Genomic DNA, 25,839 nt, shown 5'->3' on the forward strand with positions numbered 1-25,839 from the left:
ATTTCCCACAGTGGACCTATCTTTTGCATTCCTGGTAAAAACCATAATCTATCACCTAACCTGGCACCAGGAAGACAGCAAACCAGATATCTACAAATTACTCAGCTGTGACTTCCTTTGTAGCTTTAACAGTTCCCCTGCAGAACATGGGTAACACCCTACACTTACCTCACTAATAAATCGTGTGCATTACTTCAGGCACTGTCTGTACTAAAAAGATGCTCAGATCATGAACAGAAATCCTCTCCTAGCTCTAGCTGTGCCAGCTAAAAATATCACCCATTCCCTCCTACCCTGCTGCTTTTCACTGCTTGTCTCCTAGAGCTTACTGCTCCCACACCTCCTGCCAGTGGCAACACTTGCATGAGTGCTCCCTGACTCAGTTCAAGCAAGGCCATTTGATCTGTTTGAGCAAGCCCAGCTGACATTGCCAGGAAGAGCTGAGGGCAAGCTCACAAAACCCCTTCTGCCACCAGAGGTATCACCAGTAGTAAAACCAGCTTGGGTTAGTCTTCAAGTGGCACATTTGTTTGTTTGCAATGGGAAAAAGTCTGCCCACACTATCAGTGGTGTTGCTCAGCCAGCGAGGTTGCTCAGCCAGCACAGCCCTCTTGGGAGTCACAGCAAATGCAAATGGAAGTTGTTTCCTACCACTCCAGTTACATCATTGGCCCAAATGACATCAGCTAAGCTGACAAGAGCATTCCTTTTCATGTGTCTCTTAAGTCACATATCTCCACTAGAGCTCAACAGGCAGTGAGATGCCAAGAAAGACCATGGGGGGGTTTGCTCCACGCTTTAAACTGTGTCAGAGTTGCAACTGTCCAAGCTCTACAGCATGGTCCTGGTCTGAATGACCTCTGTTAGCCCTCTTGGAAGTTCTCAGGCTGGGATTTCCCCTGCACCTTGCACAGTTATTTAGTAGACAAATATACAGTGCTATTCAATCCAGGTGGCAGAATTTAAAAGAGATTAAAATAAACATGCAAGTAGAACAGTAGTACAAATGTTCCTAAATGGCATGCAAGCTTCCCCACTACACTGAACTGTTATTACATTAATATTTTAGGTACTTCCTGTCCTTTGACTAGAAAGAGTTAGTGAGCTCACATTTTTCTGCTGACTTGTCTCTTTTGTAGGAACCTTGTATCTCCTTCTGCAAAGGAAATGCCACACCAGGAAACAATCCATTTTGCACAGGTGAAAATGATCACACAAGTAGCAAAGCAGAAATTTATATAGCTCTAACATAAAACCACATAATTATTAGAGTTTACTTTGCCTCTGAGGTCAGCCTTGGGAAAAAATTATCTAGAGCCAATACTTTAAAGATAAAGTCACTAATCTTGACTGGGTAGCACTTTCAGATCCTCAGTCACGATCTATATGTGAAAAACTGAATACACATGTAAGAAAACACTAAAATCTACTGTACTCAGTCAATAATTATCAATCACACAAAACTCAACAGGAAATCATATTTTCTGTTCTCTACAAAGTCATCTCATGCCTAGATAATTAAAGTTGTGTTTCTCTGAGTTATTATTTCTCTTAAATACACAGGAACAATCATTTTGTTACCTGAATAAATCTACTGGCCTCAGCAGACATACAGCAGGGATATACTTGACTCATGCTACATTGGGGAATTCCCAAGAGAACTGTGAATCTAATTTCCTTTTCTCACCTCTTTCCCCCAGCTCAACCCACAAGTGGAAGTAGGGCAGTTTACGGTCATTCCTCTGCTGAAGTATCATTATTACTCCTCAAAAAGTAACAATAAAAATTATAAGAGGTGAAACAGATACATCCAACACATCATCTCACAGATTCCTCAGCATAAAGAATGCCCTGCATTGGGAACACACTGGAACTAACTCAAAGGTCTAGGCACAGGATCTTCTGCACCTGGAGCACATCCCATGGGAGCAGAGCAAACCATCAATGCAAATACTCACATTTAACTCTGAGGAGTGATGTTTCAAACATCTGTGCCCTTGTTTCTGTAAGTATTTATGCAGCACCTAAGAGGAACTCTTTAATAGAGTCAAGAAAAAGTACTTGCCACAACCAGCTTTCAGAAATTCAAATATCTGATGGTTGCTCCCATACAAATGGACTTTCCTTGCACTTCTTTTTCTTCTGACTTGCTTCCTGTTCTCAGCGCCACCTTAATTCAAGTATCAGATTGAGATGGTTTTTACTGTAGAACAGTTAAAGCAAATATAAAAGCTTTATAATTCACTTAACAATTAGCAAAGCCTGCAAGACTGTTTTGCTGCAATTATCACTGCAAAATCAAGATACTTTCTTCTGCTCAAATAACTTATTCTTTTGGCAAGTCTGAAATACTCCAGTTGTTTAGTGCATAACCCCATCATGCTAGGGCAGATCTCAGATTCATTTTTGGCCCTGTGTGTTGACTGAGGTCTTCAAACAGTTTTGATGAAACCCTGCCTGTGGCCAAGCATCAGGTCGCAGTTCAGCACAGCATGTTATTGAGTGTGCAAGTCCCTTCAATTCAAAGTTCGGCAGATACTTGAATGTCTTGCTGAACAGACACGGCAGCTGAACAGACAGCACATGCTTCAGTGCACTTTTAGAATGAGGTCTTAGAAGCAGGCACACGTGGGCAAGGCTGTTCAGGTCAGTTTATCGTGTTTTCCCAGCTGGAACTAGCCAGAGCTAACACATTGCTTCCATTTTCTTTCTGGGATATAATACACTGCAGTAGTTAAAGCTGCAGATCACAAAAGTGTAATCTAGGGATCATGAGACAGTCATTAATCAATCAACCAGTGGAAATAGGAGCTGGGTAGATATCATTATCTCTACATTACAGATGAGACACAGAGAGTTTGCATAACAAAGCCATAGAGAAAGAGAAGCCACTTTTCTTGTTTCCCAGTTTTGCTCCATCTTTTCTTCTGAAATTTGTTTTCTCGCTCTGCAAGTCTTCCTTCCCAACTGCCATCCAGCAATTTTCTTGATTCAGAGACAAAGCTGACTCCATGTCATCCTGAAAGCTAGTTGAAGCTCTTCTATACAAAAATCAGTTACAGAATTACAAGAGTAACCTTTCCTTTTTTTCAGATGTCCTGTAAAAGCTACCTGAACGCTGCAGTGACAATGACAAGCAAAGACAATGACTGAACAAGAGTTTGGACATGGAACTAAACTGCATACAGAGTCTCCACTTGTCTGCACCCCAATTAGTACAGAATGGAGACAAGCATCACAGTGGTCTACAAACAGGACAAGATTGACAAGTAACTGAAGGAAAAGAACTGCAGGAGTCAACTGTCAGAGCAAGGAGAGGTTATAGAAAAAGAGAGAGAGAGAGGTTAGCCCATTGCCCTGGAGTAATGGCTAGCCTTTAACACATGGCCTCTGATCCTGTCAGTATTTCTTCTTGGACAGGTTATCTCAGGAATTTATGCTTTCCAATAATTACCTTTCAGAGGGCTCTCACTTATCTTGCAAGAGGAATCCAACAGTAACCTGACCTGCATTGCTCATGCAATCACCATCCACCCCCTCTAACCTTACATCCCATCTCTCAAAGCGAAAGCAAGCAGCTCTTCCCAGACTTCCAGTGCTGCATCAGCAGCAGTTGATAAAATTGGTTGGTGAAGTTGATAAAAATAAGAGTTTTAAAGCTTAATGTTACATAAACATTGGTGAGCTTGCAGGCAAAAGCAGTAAAGTATTAGCAGCATATTAAAATACCTTGTGTAGTAATGTTATATTATCCAGAACTCAAGATGAGCAGTTGTTCTTGTACCACCATAAGAGGCATTTTTACCTGATAGCAAGTTTTATTCTTTTATTGCAGCAGATCTCAGAGTCAGTCAGCATCGGCTTTAATACATTTTGGGAATCACAGGGCCCCCCTCTAATTAAGCTCTCTTCCTGTTACCCTTCCAATCTACCTTTCTTCCACTATGTGAATTGCTTTTCTTCTCGAAACATCAATGCCAAAGGGAAGCTTTTGCTTTTGGCATTCACTCCAGAGCCATTTCAGATGAACTTGTCTATTTTTGCTAAAGTTTATGTTATTACACTCAGTTTAATTATAGTCCCATTCATGCTCTGATCAAGGCCATCTCAGGTTGGCTTTTTGTGTAAGGGACTCCATTACATCCAGCACAAGCTGATGGGAACCAATTTATTCCCATTTCCACAGCTGGAATAGGGAGAAGGATTCTTATTTTCTATTCTGGATTTAATGAGATATCTCTTCAGCTAGCAGTGATAAGGAAACACTTCATTATCAAGTTCTGAGAAACTATCAGGCCTAACATAAGAAGCTAAAAGTTGTATAACATTTATCATGGGACCCTGTCGTCAGTCCAAAACATATGGTCAGGGCACATGAAGCATTAAATCTCTGTTGCACAGTGGATTTCCCTCAAATGGGCTTGCAGCCACTTTGGGCAGGAAACCAGAGGAATCTGTCTTTCCTACACTGGCTACTCAACTAACTTCAGCCTGGTATAATGTCCATGCCTCAACTCTGGCTGCATTATTTTAAAGGAGTCACATATTGCATTCAGACCCATAAGAATTTTGGACAAATGCACACACTCTCCTGGGCATTCCCATACTTCCATAGGAACAGCATGGCACCACAAGAAAGAGTTTGCTGTGAGGAGGGCATAAGAGGGGAGGGCAAGAGAAAACTGCTCTTCCCACATTAAACTTCAATAGGTGCCTAGGCCCAGAAATGCTGCACTACAGTTTGGATTTATGTTCCCCAATTAACACAATTCAAAGCATAATGTTTTCTCTTTCTGTTTTGAAGGGGGAGGAAGAGGAGAAAAAACACATTTCAAGCATTTGGCACAACAAGCTTACCCAGCTATCCTCTGGGAACAAAAAGGGAGGGAAAAAAAAGATTTGTCACTACACAATTTAAAATAACCCATCTTTGCTGGCTCCGCTGTGTCTCAGGGGTAGATCCTAGTCTTAGCCCCCACCCATTAGGGCTGCAGGCTCAAAACACTTGACATTCATCAGGAGAAGCAAAACAGCTCCAAGGCAATGGGAGTGGGGAGGGGAGAGTCCCTCCATGGGCTGGAGTCGAAAAGGGAAAAAAACAAAGGATCTGAAAAAAGGTCACATGTAAGGAGTGTATGGAAGCCTTCTCCTTCTAAGAAGCATCACACACAGATCTTGGAATACTTGCTACTGAGCACAAAGCAGGCAGGTAAATGCCTACAGCACCGTCTGTGGGGTGGTCTCCTTTGTGGTTAGCTTGGGAACTCTAATTATTGGATTGCAGCACTGTTGGCTCTACCATTTGCACAACAGAATGATGATCTCCTTTCTTCTCCAAAGTGCCCCCCTCTTCTCCCAAAAGAGAAGCACAAGCTATACGTATAGAGTGCAAAATAATCTCATCATGTTTGGTGAGGGTTATGAAAGAAAAGCCCTTCAGATACTCTTTGGAGTTTTTGTGCAATATACGCTCATCAGATCTTTCTCAGCATAAAGAGGAAAACTAGGAGACAGCACCCTGTCACCCAGTGAAACACAGGACACTTTTTGCAGAAAATGGAAAACAATCTAACATATTACATAGCTCAACCTGAGTTTCTTAAAATATCATGTGTGGGTTCTAAAGGAATCATTAGGCTTAATCAGAGCCTCTCTGCTCAACAAACAAGAAGGCTTAGTCTATATTTCAAAGAACTAGAGATTGTTCTTTACTGTTTGATGTAGTCAAAGAGAGAAGCAGAGAGATGGAGAGATGGAAAGCAACTCTTCTCTCCAGCAGTCAGGAAGAAAACACAATTGCAGAGCTCTATGAGCTAATCACGGTGTGACAACCTGAGGCTTCACTAAAGCACCTGCTCAGGACTCACCATCAATATGCAACAATTATGACAAAGCCTCAAACACAGCACAGCGCAGCATCAGGCACCACACCCCAGTGACTATGTTGCTCCCTCTCAGTCCATTCAAGAACCAAACTTTTCAGGTTTGACTCATCTACAGTGTTGCCTATACTTAGATTGCATATATTTACAAATTAATCACTGCCACGTGGATTCTTGGTTATAAGGCTGCCATGAATGACTTCGAATTCTTTACTTTGGAGGAGCTATAGGAACTCACATATGGGTTTTTAATACAAAGAATGCCTGGTGTTCATTTGACATTTCATGTGTTGAGATACAACTCTTCCAGGCCATTCTTGTTGTGGGGGTAATGGAGAGCTGGGGAATCTCATAACTTGATTTTCATGTGACTTCTTGCCAGAGAGAAGTTCAATTACAAGAAAATTATACACCCATTTGAATGAGAAGTTCATGGCTCTCTTACACTCCTTCTTTTGATCTAGCAAGCCAGAAGGCTGAAGGAAAGTGGGCAAGTCCAAGTGAAGAGCACACTAAAATAAAATGAATATTCAGTATAAAGCCAGCTGATAAACAGCTGGCATCTGTGCCTTCAGCCAGGGGTATCTTAGATGAAATTATGTCTGTTCCTACTAAGTAGCTCCTACTGCATTTTGCCCTTCATAAGTTTGTTCATCAGCTGATAAGGTTTCTGTTTTGTCTGGTGCATCTAAAAGTGGAGAAACAGCTGGAAACTGCTGCAGCATCTGGAAAGCATCTGTGGCAAAAATTCCTAGAGGATTTTGAGGTGATAGTCGGTATTGCTATAATTTACTATAGGATGACATGGTTTTGGGACTGTTTTAAATATCCCAAATCTGACACTTTACAGAATCTTTATGCTGCATTCTTGTACTTAGGTTTGTTTTGCTTCTCTGTTTTCAGTAAGTTCTGCCTACATAAAAGTGAAAATCTTGATAAAATACTGGAAAAGAATCTCAGAACACATGGTTCTACAGAAAGAAGGGAACTAAGTTCTAGCAATACCACCTTTTAGATAGTTGCTAGCATTCAAAAAATGGCAGTAAAAATATAGTTTGTCTCTTCAATTATCTGCTTCCTTCTGGGCTGCATGTTCTATAGTCACTTGAGGAACATGTTTATATTATGTCCTGAAGGATCAAACTGGCAACTGCAGTAATATCTTTCCATGTGATTGCAACTGTCAGTACATTTGAATAGAGGAACAGTATGAAAATTTTAAAATTAGTGGAAGCAGAAAAAATACAACTTGCTCTTGTAAAACATTTAATGTTGTAACAGCAAGTAGATTGTAACAAATTACAATTCAGCTTCAGTCTGGGTTTAAGGCCTGAATCTGAACTTCAGAAACATCATTTCCCCATGCTATTGTACATTTGGTTGCCATTAAAGCTTGCATAGACTGAGCACTCTGTTTCAATTTCTCCTAGATTTACACTCACTTTACTAAGGTGAAAAGCTGCACAAGATGGAAGAAGAATGAGGCCACAGCATTGGTGTTGGTATTTGCCTATGTACTGAGGGATTTTTTCAAAGACCGTGAGGTTGAAAAGACAGGTATCAAATCAAATCAGTCCAGTGGGGAAACTATTAATCATGGCTCTCACTGAACAAAACAGCAATACCATTGGGAATGACAAATTTGAATAAGTAAGGAAAGATGGCAAGAAAAGACTGAAAAGGGAGCAGTAAATGGAACAGCACACAGCAGGGACTGTGTGTCTTTGAACAACAAAGGACTGGAAATTACAAACTGAAAAATGGAGCCCAGTCTCCACCAACCCCACAAAATAATGTACAAGGCATTTAGCTCACAAAGGTCCACAAAAACAGGGTACAAATTCCCAGTCTTCGAAAAACACTTAGGATCTGTAGTAAAAAAAAATTACCAGGACCCTTAAGTACTATAACCTGCCCAAGAAAGACAAAACTGGCATCACCAGTGCTCTAGGGAATGCAAAATTCTAGAGGATTTGTGGGACAAAGGTGCTTAGATCATGTCAGGAGGTGATCCATACCCCATGCTACAGAGCAAAGCAAATAAGGAGACTAAGAAGAGAGATAACAAAGCATCTCTAAGACTGCGGACTCCTCCTATCCCTCCTTCTTTTCATATCACAATGCATACAAGGGGTAATCAGACTTCAAAAATGTATATAAAGGCCCATTCCAAATTATAAAGTTGTAACATCATGACAGAGGGAAGCAGGAAAAGTCAGGTCAGGTATAACTCCACATCTGCCCAGATTTAGAAGCTTTACAGTGTAGTATTTGAGTGGATCTTTACCAGTAGGTTCCATCTTAAACTTGAGATTCACACATCTTCTGTTTTAACTGGAAAAGTAGGCAGGAAGGGGACTAAATCCAAGTTAAATAAGCTTAAGCCCTGACCTATGGGAAATAAGCCCTTTTTATCCTGATATTCCCACCTTTCTTCCTGTATTCCAGCTACCACACACACCTGGTATTTAACAGAATCACAGAATGATTTCTGTCAGAAAGGACCTTGAAGATAATCTAGTTCCAATGCACTGCCATGGGCAGGGACACCTTCCACTAAGCCAGGTTATTTTCATGTTTTCCTCCTTCAAAGCAGTGAAGTATTTACAATACTTCCAAATAAAACCACTAAAAAAATCATGAGTTGGGTCCTGTTTCTGAACTGGCAGATTATTTTAGGTGTAAATATTTCTACAGCCAGCAGAGACAGAAATTTCAGCAATAAAACTGGAATTTTCATGTAATCCCCAGCTTCTAGGAGCTGGAGTTGCTAAGAAAGTAACATATTTTGAAAGCATTAATAAAATCACTGTCAAATGCCTAGGGAATAAAACTGGTGTGTTAGACACTAGCACATATCTTAGCAAAAACTGGCAATTTGAGCTGAGGGAAACCTCTTTCTCCACCAGGAAGGTCTCCCTCAAGTAAACCAACTCTAACTACATCTTGTTTTTCTTTTATGAAGAAAATGATCTTCTAGAAGAGGACTGAATCGGTTCCTGTGTACTTCAGAGTTCTTTTGGCTTACATCAGTGCAAAAGGAGAATGAGGACACTTTGTACTATTCTTCCTACAGCTCTGTAACAACAAAGGACATTTCAGAGGGACTGACAAGATTTTTAAAAGGGTGTACTGAAGGGGACAGTTTAGGCTACTAAAATTGAAGTAATTTATCAATCCAAAGGTAATTCTCATCATTTAACTTTTGCCTTCACAGACTGTGAAACTTAAAGTTTGCAGTCTGTTGCAGTCCCTGGAGCTTGATTCTGTGTTGAATAAACCAGAAAAATAAACCATAGGCATAGCTTGAAGCAGCACCAAGAACCCTTCCTATATTTTGTTCACCCAAATTTTATTCAGCCATCATGCCCCAAAACTGGCTGACAAAGCTGAAGTGTCAGGACACAGCAGAAGTCCCATCCCACTACATCCTCCAATGACTTCCCCACAGCTACAGAGCCAAGACTGGATATAAAAATGGCTGCTCCTTTTTGAACAAAAATGGCTCCTAATTTTAGATCCCAAACATATCTCTGATTTCCCTTCTCCATTTCTTGAAGTCTCCCAGGTAGAGGGTCTGAAAAAGTGAGTCATTCCAAATAATAAATCTAATTGTTCCCAATCCTACCCCACAGAAAATCCATTGAATACCACAGGGCTAAACATGGGTGGACTTTGTCCTACCTTTCTGCTACAGATAGCATTTTACTGTCACTGAGGGAACAAAATAATCATAAGAGAATAATGATAGCATGTGTTTTGCTAGCTGCTGTTCTTCACATGGGGCAATCACGGGCAATTCTCAGATTTAATCTCTCCCCTTCCCCAACCATGCAGTTGATTACCGCTCTCGCTCCCGGTTAAAAAACCTTGATCAGCGTAATGCACATAAAGGAGTCTCTGACCCCAGCTAAGGGAACCACAAGAGATGACATTTGGTTCTTTGAGAGAGGAGTAGATAAAAAGGAAAAATGACAGCTGGAGTCAGGAGGAGCTAGTTAGCGGATTGCAGGCCCAGAAGGGTGCAGGGTGGGGGCCCACGAAAGAGAAACAATAAGAGACTGCAGCCAGACTGTTTCCACTCCTTCCCTAAATCTCCTTTGAGTCTGTAAGAATGGCTGCAGCAGATGTCAGGACCCATGGGGATCACTCCTTTCACTTTCTTATCTCTATTAAAAAAAAAAAAGTAACCTAGAAAATAGAAGAAATATTGGAGAAAAAAGAAATATGAACTAATATCTCTGCTTTGACATGTGGGAATGAATACAAAGGTGAGCACCACCTTGTAATGACCTGTGGTACGTAAATACATATAAGCCAGAGGAAGGAATTATTCTGGGTCTGGTCCAACAGGGGCAAACATTTACAGGATCTTACTGGGATTAACCTGTGGTTTCCACTTCAGGATACAAAGGGGAAATACAATAAGCAAGCACAAGGCAAACAACAGTTGTGAGGAACATCCCTGTACTTCTCCAACACACACAACACAGCCAGAGCTGGCTTGCAAACGCACCTGGCAAGTGCCTTGGTTCTGGGAACATCCCCAGAAAGCACTCGATATGTGTGTGTGGATGCATGTGTGATCATACCGGGGGCGTTTCTCACCATGCAGCACTGAACACACAAGAGTTCATCCATTTCTAAAACATTATATCTCATTCAGCTTTACTCAGGACACCAGACAGAAACCAACCGTTAGTCAAAGTCATTTTAAGCCAGATTCACTGCCATTGGTGTAATTCCCTTGAAGTCCATGGAATTACACCAGAGAGAAAGAGGCTGGCTGTTTAATATTTGTGGCTTGCCAAATTGTACATCTGTGTTGGTTCTTTTGTTTTGGAGACAAAATTCTACAAATTATTGTTATGAAAGAAGTTAATTTCTCTTTTAGAAAGACCACATTCTTAAGACATAGGAAGAAGTTCACTTCCATGCACTAAGTCTGTTCTACTCCGTTTCACACACCCGCAGATGGACAACATGGTTTTTCAGACTTCCAAATACAAAGGTGTACAGACACTGATGATTTTTATCACCTCACAGTAGAAATCACTCCCTGTGACAGAAGAGGCTAGCAATGACAAAGTTGAATGAGACTTCGAATCTTTCCAAGATTCATGTAAGGCATTTTAAAAGAAACATTCAAGTTGAAACAGTGTGTTTTGGCTTTGTGCACCATGAGCAAGAGGAAGCCCGGGAACTGCAGAAGAGGAGACCAATTTTTGACCACAGAACACACTTGTGTCCATTTACAGAAGGGAAGCTGCATATACTGAAGGCACATTCATTGCTAGCAGAGGGGTTTTAATCCAGATTTTTCCAGAATCTGTAATCCACCCCTTTATAACAATAGGTTTCAAAAACACAATCATTTGGAGGTTTCCCATTTCATCATTTTGGTAAACCCACTCAAAGAGAAGGAAGTTGTGTGAAGTCCTGAAAAATTAAAAACCAGCCCACTACTGTTTTCCTTTGATGGGCTAGTCAGGAGCCATTGCTCCAGACCACTTGTTTGACTCAAAAGTAAAAAGTGGTTTACAGCAAAATACACAGCAGCTAATCAAGATGAACCAACAGTTAAAATACATCACCAACCGTGAATATTATTTATCTTGGAGGTGGCAACAATAGAAAGCAAGCAACTGATTACACAGCTTCTCCACCAAGTAGGAACCAGCATTCATCTCCTGGGTACAACAACTGATATTATCTGGGCTCTTCAGCCTCTCCTTAGTATTTCTCAAGCACCCAACAATATCCTCGGCACATTGTCTAGCAAACACAACAGAGGACTCAGCACCAAAACCACTATACAACATTCAACAGCAGTCTCCCACACCTGCACCTGGAGGGCAAAGACGAATCCTGTTACAGAAAAATGTGTGAGCACTGCAGTCAGGGACCATGTTAGTACATGTTTATGCAGTACCTTGTGCAGCAGGGCCCAAATGCAGAGTGGAGCCCTTGGGCACAGGGTAGGTTTCTTCTTATTTCTGAATTTAGGAAAAATCATACAAGATAAAAAAAGAGACTCAACTAATATGGTTTAGAAAAGAATCATTTATCTGCTTTCTCTCTAAACACCAGTAACTCATTACTTGGTTTTCATGTTATTTTCATCTGAAAGGCAAACCTGCTATGATGGGAACGAACTCAGCCAAAACCAAAAAAAACAGGGCACCAGTGTAACTGGGAAAAGAGACCAACAAGTCTGGGAAGGGGAAGTACTCAGCATGTACCATGTGAAGGAAAAGAAATTAAAATAAAAAAGGAAAGGCAAGGAAGAACACTAATTAAAGACACAATGTGGATGCAGGAGAACACACAAAGATCTCCCCCACCTCACCCCTGCCATCTGTATGACAGTGCTGCTTTGTGGAACAGAACAATAGGTACATTATACTAACCTATAATTATCCCAAGAATGATAGCAAAGTCAAGGCATTACATGAACATTGGAATATTGGATACAATCCCATAAGAAGCAAGAGGGTGGAGGAGGAGCTTGAAAAAGAGATTGAAACCTTCCCAGAACAGAACATCAAAGACAAAATTTCATGTTCTCTTCACATTTATTTGGGTTTTTCTTTTATTTGATGTGATGATTTAAACACAGTTCCCTTTTTCACGTATTTCTTGGCTTCTTTATGCTGCAATTGGTTCCAACACTGTAACATCCTCCTTGAACAGCATGGTGGATTTGGCATGAGCAGGAGCTCAGCCCAGTGCATGACTGCACCATGTGTATAAGCAGTAGGAGGTGAGAATGGTGGATGGAGTTGAACGCCAGCTCCGGACAAAGAAAAGCAAGGGGCTGGCAATTCAGTGACTGCATAATCCAGGGTTGCCAAGGCACAAGGCACACAGGCATGCAATACCTGTGCTTCCATTCCAATCAGATAGCAGGGTCTGAAATACAGGAAGCAGTGAAGCACAACTCTACACCTGTTTAAAGCATGCCACTTGCATTTGTAGAGTTATGCAATATTGGGGAAATACTGAAATAAAGACTTGGAGTTGTGTGGGTTTTTTCCTTTTCTGCCTGTTTTTAAGAGACAGTATGTTGTGTTAAACACACCCTCGACCCAAAAAGAGTGGATTAACCTATCAATTCTGCAAAATCGGAATATTCCTTCTTTTTTTTTTTAATACAGTAGTAACTATGACAACCTGGTATAAACAACTGTATCACTTGATCTGCGGACAATCAAGGGATATGCAAAAAAAGCAGACTAACATAAGCACTTTGGTCATTCTAAGTGAACTCTGCTCCTCCCTGTGGATACTACTGATTGAGCCCTGCTTCCTCCAGTGAGAATGCCCAATCACTTCAGCACCCTGTGTCTTCAAATAATGAGCAAATATTTTTTTTAAACTCCAAAGAACACTGAAGATCAGCCCTTGTAGGATGATGCCGCCTGACTTGTACTCAGCTGCACTCAAGCCTGTGTGTTCCTGGTGAAGGCCCCCTGCCTGCAGCATGGTCAGACACCATTCTGATGAGCTACAGGGTGGTTCTGCACTGTGGCAAGGAAATACCAATGCAAACAGTTATTAAAGGTATTTACAGCCCTGTAGTGACAGACTACGTTGCAGGGCAGCACTCAAGCACTGTTCCCTAATGGATTCAGACCTCATTATTGTGCAATGTTGGAAAGGGAATACAGTAGCACCTACTTGACATGAAGCAGGATACCTCTGACCAGCCAGCTGATAGTGTTTAACCTCTGTGGGAAAAGCCCAGAATGGTTGGGGCTGGGGCAACGACCCAACTTTGCGGAAACTGTGTGGCTCTGCAACAGTGTAGGAAACAATCAGCAGTATCTCACATTTGTGAGAGAAGGAATCCATGCTCCTGTGGAACTAAATAGGCAAAGGAAACTGGAAGATACTCTTGCATTGAGGTAAAAGTTCAATTTGCCCTGCTCAAGGGATGAGCTCCCAGGCTGGAAATAACTAGAGACTGGGCTACTGGCTCTAAAGAACTGAGGTCTTGTCCTTCAGCTCTGTGACCATCAGCCCTCTGTCTTTGTAACTGGGAGTCAGTTCCTGAGCCAGTCTACTGCAAGGGGACATGAGACTGGAGCTGAGCCTGAACCTGGCAGGCAGCCTGAAAGCAGCTTTTGCACACAAAAAGCCTGCAGTATTGTAATTTTGGGAAAAGAAAGTAGGTTTATGCATTCTCTCTGTATATATCCCCACTTGCAGCCCTGCCTGCAGCCACCACCTAAAAGTCAGATCCCAAGCTCAAGAAAATAGGAGCTTATTAAGCATTTTCCCACTCACTTTGCTAATGGGTCCCTAATCCCCTCTCTTTTTTTGCTGCCCCATACCAGCAGGGAGAGGAATGGAAAAGATATTACACATTTCTGTGCTCCATCATGCCTCCTCACACCAAGCAGACAAAAAGACAGGAACATCTTCAAGAAAGATAAGCTGCTTTCTGTCTCCATTCAGCAGAGTGGGGGCCTCCTGTTCTTGCTAACAGGTGTTAATACAGCTGTGACCAAGAAGTCCTCTCAGTTGCACCAGATTAAGAAGAAAAAAATCAGCATCACTCCATGGACTTGGGAAGAATAGTTCCTGATGTCATGCTCCTGAAGCTGTGAGCAGAATCTGGCATACAGGCAATTACAGAAGTGTCGCTCTTGAGCCGCTAGCAGAGAAAAAGACCCAAGTTCTCAGTGTGGCAAGAAAGAGAGAATTTATTATTTTGATTTCAATATATATAGACTTTTCAGAGGTCGCCCAGATTGGTCAGCCAGAAACCTCCCCCTAGGCTTGATTGGCCAGGCCTGAACTGTCCAAATCTCGAGACACTGTTTAAAAAACATCCAAACTTTATCTTTGTTTATAAAACACAGCGGAATGTTCTCACAAGAAAGACTTGTGCTAGCCACACAGAAGTAACTGGGAGAAGACAGGAATAATCCAAGACAGCCAAAACAACAGGGCATAAACACAGCTGATTTAAAGAGAATGCTGGATAGGGCAGTGCTGACCCCTTTTTTCACTCTAGAACAGGCAACCTCAATAACTACAACCATTTTTATTTGGATACTAGTAATGGAAAACTTACCCTTGCCATTCACACTTCTCTCACTACAGACACCCAGCTGATCTCATAGCCCTCCTCCCTCTGCCACATCCACACATACGCAACTTGCTGCTCTGGGCAGAGCAGCAACTCATATTTCATCTGTACCACAGGCTTCATTTGTAACTCTGCCCACCAAGTGTTGTCAAAAAGCTGGAAAGGACACTGGAATGAAATCTATGCAGCTCTTTGGCCTTCTGAATGATTACAACTATGACACTTAAACCCGCTAATGTGCTAAGCATTTTCTGGCAGAGCTGGTGGGTCACTACGGTATTTTGGGAGGGGGCAGGAGCTTGAAAAGACATCTTCCTTGGGGAGGAGAAGGAAGGAGACAAAAATGTAACAAAGTGAATTGCTCAGCAGTCTGATACTCATCAAACTCCTCAAACTTGCTGTAACAAGGGTTACATTTCAAAGATTCAGAAACGGCTTCCCAGGACAAAAATAAACTTGTGTGTTCCTGCCAGGTGGATACACAGGACTGCCTTCTGATGAATGCCTTTTGATTTTCTAGAAGTAGTATTTCCATTCCTCTTCCCCCATTCTGACTTTAGTCAAAGCAATGTCTGGTAGGTTTATTCTCTTGCTTTCCATTTTTTTCATCAGAAATCACTCTATCTTTATATCCTTTTTTGACTTAAATCAGATGAGATCCTGAGAGTAAGCCAACCCAGAAGCACCACAGGCTTTATGTGTCAAACCTCCTGGTCTGAAAGTGCTGACCAACTGCTCACCATTCCTACTACAGCAGGGAGCTGGGCAGGTTTTGCTGAGAAGCATGGTAAGGCATGGGGAGTCTGTCAGAGTCCCAGGCACGCAATTCATGCAGGATGCCCCCACTTCTCATGATGTCTCCTCTTGAAAGAACTTTTGTATGTTTCCTTCTCACCCACTGTTCCTATATGCATTCAAAACTTGCTCAGAGAATGCCTCTAGAGAAATGCTGTGAAAAGTGCTGCCAGGTTATCAAACTGTGGGGAAAAATACTAAATTTTTTTCCTATGGTACAGCTGTCTCAGGAACTATTTTAAGAGTGGTAGCAAGGTGTTCTGAGAGAGAACTATGATTTCAGTGAATGTTCTTATAAGAACCAGAATATTAAAGAAAAAGTGCTAAACTGTAGAGATAAAGAACAGCCAGAAAAAAAAGTACACCAAATACTACAGTATTTGACATCCACTCCACTCGCACATGTGTAATGCTGGAAGAAGGGAACGTATCTGGAACAAAAGAGGTGCAGGCAGAAAGCCAGGGCTTACTCAAGTTACACTACTGAGCAGGACAGTTTTGCAAAGTAACAAAATTTCATGCTTAAAATTTTGTTATGGCCTGTCTTTTTGACTAAGGGAGAAAGTAAAAGTATATTTGTTATACAACTTGTAGGTAAAAAGAGACAAAAGGTATCTTTCTTGAGAAGCTTATTTATGGTGTGGGTTTCTTTAGCCAGTTAACAAGGGGCAGGAAGAGAGGAAATGGCTTTAAGTTGTACCAGGACAAGTCTAGGTTGTATATTTGGAAAAACAATTCACCAAAAGGGTTATCAAGCACTGGAACAGACTGCCTAGAAAAGTGGTTGGGTCACCATCCTTGGAGGTATTTAAAAGACTTGTAGATGTGGAACTCAGGTGCTGGGTTAACAGTTGGACTAAATTATCTCAATGGCTTTGTCCAACTTGTATGCTTCTATGACAGTCAACGTTATGTGCAAGAGCAGTTTTTGACCCAAGAATATGTTAAAATAGTAAAACAGCACGTAACTGATTAGTAGCACTGGAAATACACAGAAGCAAATTGAAGAGTCAGTCTTACTGTGAAACCAAGACCTCTGCTTTTTCTTTAAACCTAGCATATTCTAGAGGACATAATGGTTTCTCTTTGCCCTCTCTAACAGAAGACAAAATCTAACAGATCTAAACAAAAATACTGCACATGGGAACTTCTAGCGAGGAAAACCAAGAGTAAACAGAAATATCTGCTTAGCAGAGCTACAAGGAAGCAAGAGACGAGCAAGTAGGTCCCTTCTCCAGACCTCTGTGCACTTTCACTAATGTTACAATAGTCACCACTTGAAATAAAATTAAACACCACCTCTTCATGCCCCTCAACATCATCAATAAATTTTTCCTGCTGTGATTGTGTCTTGTTCTTCCCTTTCTGGAGGGTCTGGAAACTAGACAGGACCTAGGGTTATATACCAAAAAGAAGTAAGCAGTAGTAAATTTCACTACTGAGACATTTCAGACAACATCTTGGTCTTGTTCTCACAGCTAAGAGGCTGCTAGATCAATTGCTTTGTGCCATCTCCCTATCATGCACGTGCTACCTGATATAACCTACTTAAGAGTAGAGTCTCAGTGAAAGTCAACACTCCGCCACATACATAAGGACAAATATGCAACACTGAAGGCTGTGGAGCCCTATTTTTCATCACTGAAGGCTGCAGACCAAAATGTACAGCATAAACCCAGCATTACAAAGTGGCAGTCCCAGTTTCTGAAGAAAGGTCTGCACCAGGCCAGTGAAACTTGTTCGCTTCCAGCCAAGTGTAAATGCTGCAAACTTTCTTGGTCAACACAGGCACCTGGTTTCAATCTACAGACACTGCCTATCTCTATCAACTTCTCCTGAGGACTTTACTGAATTATACACCACAGGAGCCCCTTGAGGGATCTATCTGCTCTTCTGCTGATAGAAGAGCTAAGGGCACAGGGAGAACATGAACTGTCTCCAAGCACAGGACCTGCTACATTACCTTCAACACCTGCACTATTTTAATCAACCAGACATGCTTTATCTGCTTCCTTGCCTACTACATGGCCATTCTGTGCCACAGTCCCACAATCAGTTTAAGACAGCAGTAGCTTCCACTGACCTTAAAATAAATGTCCTCTACCCTTCTCCTGCTGCTGTTCCCATTATATGTCTGCTTTACCCCTGTACCACACAAGCTCTCATACAATCATTAAATGTAAAAGAATGATGTAAAAATAAATCAAAATGTTTTAAGTGCAAAGAGTTCTCTTGCCTTAACCATTTCACATCTGGTACAAGTGAAGGTAATGTCAGGTTGGGACATATAGTTAGCAACTGCTGTGGACAAGACTGCAGCATTGGCTAAAACCAATTATAGAGCTACACCATCAGTCAGCAAGTCCTACACATCCTGCACTGACCCAGTCTTTTTTTTTTCTTATTTTGAAAAAAATGGAAGCAATGAGGTTTTAGGAGCTGTCTCTGTTGTTGCAGTGTATCTCAATGATCTTCACCCTCACTGTCAGAAGTCATCAACTTGTTAACTCCAGCTCATTTTACTGTGTTAGCCGCTGGATGTTACGTCTGCCATCCATGCTGCAAAACAAGTGTGATCATACAGACACTCTGAAGAGGACAAGACAGTTTTCCCAGGAACAGATTAGTCAGTGTTACTGTACCCACTACCTTGGGCTTTCCAGGAGGCCACAAAGTTCAACTTTCCTGCTATTTTTTCTTGCAGTGCTGTTACACTACCCCTCTCTTCTCATCCTGCCCAACCAACCATATGTCCTTATATCTATCCACATGGTCCGGTTCATCTCTTTGTATACAAGCAAGACATTGACATACTTTCAAGAGCAAATATAACAAAACACATGGCTGGATGTCTCTTTAAGAGACGACCCTTGACAGAAGCCCAGATGTGGTTCCCTATTCACCTAGACAATATTGTGAAGGTACACCAATAGAAAAGCCTCCAAAGAAAAAAGAGGCAGTGTTTAATGGGAGCATCACCTGACAGACATCACAGAATTTCCTTCAAAATGGATAGTCTGCACAACCCTGTCAACAGGAAGCACAATTACTCTGGTGCATTTGTCAATATATCAGTAAAAAGCATCACTCTTTCAAAAAGAACCATTCATAAGAAACCGGCATAACCCTTGTGATATTGCTCACACTGGATGCACCATAGCAAAATATGATGGAGCTCGACTCTGCATGTGCTGTGAGTTTTTACTCCCTCTCTCTTCCTTCTCACACTACAGAATCCCATTATACTAAATCAGAGTGGTGATTCAGAAAGAAAAATTTATGAACAGTGTATTCAGTTTCAATTAGTGTTACTGCCAGTGGAGGCTACATAGGCAAAACAAGGCTTATATAAAAAACTATGAAGGGAAATTACTTTGTCACATGTTCTCTAAGTACCACCATGGTACATGGAGAGTCTGCCACTTCCCACTTCATCCCCAAGGCCTTAGCTGGAAGTTACCACCCTCGCCACTGGCCAAGGGGTTTGCGCAAGCATTGCCTAACCATCAGTTGAGACAAACTCAAGTAAAGAGATCTACTGCTTAAATTATTTGGTTTTGATAATCTAAATTACTTTTTAAAGAAATATCTAAAAGGAGCTAAATAATCTAAATAGGCACACCAAGGGCATATTAACTTTCAGCAGAGAAGCAAAGGCAAGCTGAAGGAGCAACTGTTTCAGCTACACAACTGCAGCTCAGAGTCTGCACATGTGTTGCCTTGGCCTACAGCCATGCAGCGTGATGCAGATAACTACAGAGTCACATGTTCGGTTCAAGTGTAATGAGTTCAGCTTTTCATCAAGCTATGATATGTAAACAGCGTGCCTATAAATAAATAAATATGCCCCTCCAATGTTGTCAGTAGCTTCAACAATCTTCTGTTATATGTTAAAACAAACAGACAGAAAATTTACTACTTCTGGATCAGATCACACTGCACCTAGTACAACCACCAAGTACTTGTACACCAAGTACTTGGTGATGTCTCAAGTACATCACCAGTAGGAGGATCTCAGAACAACCCCTAACTACCAAAGCACCGTTGACTAAAGAAATAAATCAGAATCTCCTGGGATGCTCTACAATTCATAAAAAATCCCAGGCAGTACAGAGTGCATAGCTGGTACTTCATGAAGCAACACTCTGCCCTCAATTCTGAGTCACTGTTGAATCAAAGCCCAAACTTGATGTTAATGGAACACTGTGCAGATGCCCAAATCGCCTCTGAGGTGGAGGTCCTGACAGACCATGATTGCATGAGATCCTGTAGAAATTATCATATGAGTAAAATGCACACCAAGGGCAGACCACACTCCACTAAAACTCATCATTGAATTTGACCTCATGAAAACAAAAGACAAACTTATTCCTATAGGAAGAAGGAAGAAGAAGATTTTGTAGTACTCCTGCTAGGCTGTGAGCTCTCCTGGGAAAAACACTCGCCTTCTGTTCCATCCACAAGAAAAACCTCTCTACAGTGGGGTGGGAAGGATGGAAATCTCTTGTAACAAAGCTTCCAGTAAAAGGAATACAACCAACTTCAAAGTTCACATTCTTATCAAAAGGTTTTTAACCTCCTGTTAACATAAGCCATACTGAAGGTCACTGTACAAAAGACACTAGGAAAACAAAAGCTAATGTACCTCTTTTTGCAGTTTTGACAATTCCTTGCTTATATCTGGATATCACCATTTTTCACAACTTTCATACAGAAGAGATGAGGAAAAGAAATTAAAAGCAAGTAGAAGACAAATCTAATGCCTGAGTCTTCTGACTCTGAATTTCATGCTAGCAGTCCCTTTTAATGCCTCCAATTCTGAGTATTTTTCCATCTTCTTCCTCCAAAACTTGTACAGCCAGAGACAGACAACATATTTCCATGTTGTAACCATCCTTATAAATATTTTATAATGTACATATACTTGTACTTGAATAAACCCTATATAACAAATTCATAAATAAATTTTTAGCCTATAGATAGCTCTGTGAACTAAAATAAACTGCCTCCTTTCAGACACCTGCAATTTGGGGCAGGCATGCAAAGCTGCCTAATTGTTTCAGGACTAATTTACTGCTTTGGGAGGTTTTATTACAGCTCTCCAGCCAGCCACATTGGAATCTCACTAGCAAATAGTTTCAGTTGTGATTTGGACACAAACTGCCTGGTCTGGCACTGCCTAGTCTGAGCTAAGATTCCACTTGAGCACAGCCCTGCTCAGGGAGAGCAGAAATGTCTGCCTTCCCTGCAAGCTCACTATCTCTCCCACTAGAGCACTTCCACTCTATTTTGGCTATTCTATTCCTTTTCGCAAGCTATAAAAGCGATAGAGGAAGTAGTCTTTACTTTTCAGAAATCTGTCATCCAAGATGGTTCAATTCTAGTAAAGGCTCAGTTTTCCTCTTATTAAATCCGAACTCATTTTGCTGTTTCTAACTCAGGTTCCCCTGATGGACAGTACAAAAATGAGAATTTGCACAACTGCCTCTGCCTAATGTACATTACTTTTGCTCTTTATACTGGTGGGACAAGTGAGAAGTGAACACAGAGCTGTGCTATATCTGTTAGATGCCAAAGTACTATCAACTGGTGCAGGTCAACAGACACCTTGACCATCATATTTCTCTCTATGTGGTTCCTAGTTAACTATGAATATCCATTAACAAAAATGTTATTGGCAAGTAATAGCATCCTTGTGAAGTATGAAAAGCCCCAGTTCTGGGTCATTTAAATCTGTAGTGAATATGAACAAAATTCACATTTTTCAGACACACTTTTTAATAAAGGGGAGGAGGGAAAACCACAAAGAAATACATTGAGAGAATTTAATGAATCTTGCATCCTCCCATAGTGTCTTGAGAATCTAAATCCAGTCAATAGCAGTCAGATTACAATACCATCAGCACCTGTACTAGAGTGTCGCTGTTGAGCCGCTAGCAGAGAAAGAAGGTCCAGGTTCAAAGTGTGGCATCAAGAAGAAGCTTTTATTATTTAATTCCAACTTATATAGACTTTTCAAAGGTCACCCAGATTGGTCAGTTCGAAGCCTCCCCCTAGGCCTGATTGGCCAGGTCTGAACTGTCCATATCTTGAGAAACTGTTTTTAATAACATCCAAACTTTATCTTTTTTTATAAAACACAGGAAGAAGAGAGGAAAGAATTCTCACAGGAAAGGTCTGTGCTAGCCACACTAGAGTATGACTACTTCTTCAGGACCACATGTGCCAAAAACTTTTCTAAAGAGCAAGTTACCTAAGGAGATTGTAACAATTTCTGCTGTGCAGAGAAGTCCTAATCCAGCATCAGCTGCAATGGTGCTGGTACCACCGTACCAGAGGTTACTGACCCAGTTTTGTTGAAGAAGGTTTTCAATTTTCATCAAGCAAAAGAAACTGGATTAAGTTGAATAGTTTAAATTGGTGGTCAGAACTAAACCAATTGATGTCACCTGAAATGAAAGCACACAAACTGCTCTGCTAGGAGGCTGTGGCAGCAGTAATTTCTGGAAGCAAGGAAATCACAAGTCACTTATAATTGCAACATCACTCATCAAAAGGTGTCTATTTCTGGACTAACTGCACTGGTTGAAACATGTACGTGTTTAACTCAGTGTCCTTCTATATTATTTTATTTTGCTTTAGATAAGTAATATATTGATTTACCTTAAATCAACTGCTTACCAATTTACTTTCTTGCTGAAATAATAAGAAGAATCCAGTTATCTCACATATTCAAGGCCTAGTAATGGTACAGATTGGCAGGACATCCTGTGGGAAAGCTTCCATTCCTGATGACAATATTGGATGAGCTCGTCAAGGAGATTTCAGTCAGCACATCTGTAAATCCAGCTACAAGAACTAACTTCAGTTAAATCTATTCAATTGGGGAAAGAAGAAAGCCTACATGGCTACTACAATCCTGTAGTAAAGTGTGTTATTTCATTTGTCCTAATGAAGACCTTGCCTCTGATGTGGAAAGCATCTACAGGGTCGTAGGGTACAAGATATTCTAATGATAAATCTTTGATCCATTACTTGGTTTCTAGAGACAAAATTTGTTTCTGATGTAATTCCACTGAAGTAAGAGTTATGCCAAAGATGAACTCTCTGGTGAAATATTGTTTGGAGAAAATACCATGTTATAGGAACAAAACAAAAGGAGATTTCACACAGTGTAACTGTTAAGTATCTTTTCTAGCAGGAAAAACAGGGTTGTGGAGAAATTGAAGTGGCAGCTGACCTTAGGAAGAAAATCAAGGTACGTGTTAAGACTTCAGCACTTTCTTTGCAGAATGTCAGAGTTACACTTGTTGTATCAGCTAAAAATACTAGGTGAGAGCACTCTAATTGAGCTTTATATTTGAGAACTTGAACTCTTGCCTCTTGCAAAAAAAGCAACACCTGTTCATAAAAGTTAAATGGATGGATCACTGACTGTTCAGAAGTGACTGAAACAATAACCAAGCCTGTGTTTTGCATTTGCTTTAATTCCCTCAATGGCCATTCTTATCCTTGGCTCAAACATGCTCTGGAGCTTGTGACTGGCTCTTGCTAAATCCTGGTCTCTCACACAGCATGAATCCCAGCCTGGTTGAAATTTTTCACTTACTCCTATGATACATTTTGTTCCAGTACAGATTCTAAGGACAGTGAGTGAAGTTTTTTCTCAGGGGAACACCAACCCATCACATGGAGACATAAATTCCCAATCAGTCATCCAGTGCTTTCAAGAGTATCCTTACAGGACAGCCTATGGCACAGGTCTTCCAGCTGTAGATCCCTGGCTTCCGTTTCCCACTATTCTCATGAGTACCTTTACGCTTTCAAGAGATGTTCTGAGATTCCTGCCTGAAACTGCTTCCCAGCATTACTTCTTAGATTACGCAAGACGTTTACTACTTAAGGGCTGATGTGTAAATGTGAAGTTATTTGTTTAAATACATGTTTCTTTGGCCAGCCTTGTGCTGTGCCCTGTCATTCAGGAAAGCCACATTAGATTCCTGTCTCAGGCTTTTTTGTTGAGTTTTTTCTTTCCTTCCTGGAGTGACAGGCTAATTAAGGAGTGACAGAGACAGTCTCAGAAGAGTCCTGTTCAAATATCAAAGCAACAGATGCAGCAAGACAGACCTTCACTGCTAGCTGATGCAGCTCTATCCCAGTGCACCATGCCACCACTGGCTTGTCACATAACATGAAAGAGACTCTGGTTTTCTTTTATCACCTCTCTAAGCCAAGAGAACTGTGCAAGTTGTAGGAATGAAACCAGTGAAATCCAGGAACAACAGGAGAATTAGGCCTTTGGTGTTTTAGAGTGAACCTTAAGCACAGAAAGAAAAAGTAGGGAGGAAAAAGTAATCTCACATGTATCAGAGAGGAATGTTGGCTTTGTTTAGCCATTGACTTCAGCAAGAATGAAATTAGCTTGTGATAGCTGCAAAATAAAGTTGAACCCATTGTGCCATTGCTATCAGGCAGTATCAGAGTTTGATGTAACTAGAGTACATTGTTCTGTAACCCAGGAAGGGCATAGGCCACTTACTAATGAACAAGGGGGTGAACAGCAGAGTCATGCAGCTCCCCTGAAACAGCCCTCTCTGCTCCCCCACCTCCACTCTGAGCTCTGGCTGTGCAGAGCACTTCTTGCCTCTTTCTTTTTAGCCATAACCACCACTCAGTGCATCATTAGGATTGCCTGAGACAAACCCACTGCTCTCCACAAAACCACAGCTACTCTAAAGCCTTATGTCACTGGGATGGCTCAGACCTTTGAGGATTCACCTGCGATAGGATATAGGAGACTGTGCATTGTACTGTAAGATAAAGCACAGGATTGCTGTTTGTCATCTCAAATAACAGAACCACGGTGAACAATTGCTGGCAGCCATAGTGAGGTTAGCCCTGTGTGCATATTTTCAAAGGAAAACTACACCTGCCCATACAGAGAATTTTAAGGATCTTTACCCCTCAGCCTGGCAAGGATACAAAGGTGATGAGCAAAATGTTCCTTCACAGGCTTCTGTTCTGTACCTTACTGTGGTCATTGCACTGTCACACAGTAACGCTAGACTTTTCACTGAGATCCTGACCACTGCCCAGAGATTTCCTGTTTGCTACTATGAAAAGGTAATTTTTTAAAAATTGCTTAAACTGGGTAAAATCTTCAGAAGACTACATCTTCTCCTTGAGTTACTACACTTGCACAATTCCATAGGTGGGCATGCCACATTAAGGACAAATGAAACAGAAAGAGTCTAATGTGAGGAATTTACAATCTAAATTAAGCATAGCACAGCAAAGGTGACAAAAAATAGCAGCATGGGAGGACACATGCCTTAAATGCAAGAGCTCACAGGATCTGTTCAGCAGGCGTAATGAACTTAATGATTCTTTTTCTCCCATCATTTCACTCCCCACTTCCCCTCATTCATAATATTTAAATCTCCAGACAGTGAACTCAGTCTTCATCGCAGTGAAGCAAATAGTAACATTTCAAATTACTTCAGTAGCATCAGGATTTGGCTTCATATCTGGCATGAAAGACCAGAGTGGAGAACAGCAAAAGAAGGCTAACGTAAAAGGAGTGGATTTAGTGAGTGGTTTGGAGGAAAGTTGAGCAGCACAATGCACAGGGTTGAAGAGGCATAGTTATAGAACATGCAAAAATGCACAGAGACATACATTTATGGCAGGAGAATGCTGGAGCAACTCAGCAATCTGAATTAAGAGAAAAGCTGGCACAATAAGTACAGCATTCAGATACAGGAGGTAACATTCTATTCCTGATTTCACCTATATAACGCCACTGAATTAACTGCAAAGAGAAAAGTATATAGTTGAATCACAAAGGTTGGGAGAGAGCAATGCAGTGCATTGAAGACAGGGATGTGGTGATAGAGTTGGAGGAGTCCAAAAAACATCACAGGGGGCCTGCCTGGTGTGGGCAGGAGACACTGGTGGCCCAGGGGAGAAGAAGATATGTTTTAACACATGTGTTTGTATTGTACCTTTATAATACAAGAGAGGGGGAGGCCAAAGGATGAGAAAAGGGGCACTAAAGAATGGGCT

The 25,839-nt window shown here is 41.3% G+C and overlaps 1 protein-coding gene and 1 long non-coding RNA gene across 12 annotated transcripts in view; one reads left to right on the top strand and one right to left on the bottom strand.

Moving 5' to 3' along the window:
• DPF3 (double PHD fingers 3) overlaps nucleotides 1-25,839 on the bottom strand; it is a 194,102-nt gene that overhangs the window by 112,504 nt on the left and 55,759 nt on the right. The gene's annotated exons all lie outside the window — the stretch shown is intronic.
• LOC146436328 (uncharacterized) lies at nucleotides 5,919-9,358 on the top strand. Of its 3 annotated transcripts, none has more exons than XR_014852901.1 (4): nucleotides 5,919-5,983; nucleotides 6,578-6,648; nucleotides 7,313-7,439; nucleotides 8,848-9,358. It is a non-coding gene; the product is annotated as an uncharacterized LOC146436328 (long non-coding RNA). The 3 variants fall into 3 exon arrangements; XR_014852900.1 differs by lacking the exon at nucleotides 5,919-5,983 and adding an exon at nucleotides 5,991-6,210 and having other exon boundaries at nucleotides 6,347-6,648; XR_014852902.1 differs by lacking the exon at nucleotides 5,919-5,983 and adding an exon at nucleotides 5,991-6,210.

This window comes from Lichenostomus cassidix, chromosome 5 (assembly GCF_008360975.1).
Source record: "Lichenostomus cassidix isolate B80296 chromosome 5, HeHo_3.0, whole genome shotgun sequence".
NCBI lineage: Eukaryota > Metazoa > Chordata > Aves > Passeriformes > Meliphagidae > Lichenostomus > Lichenostomus cassidix.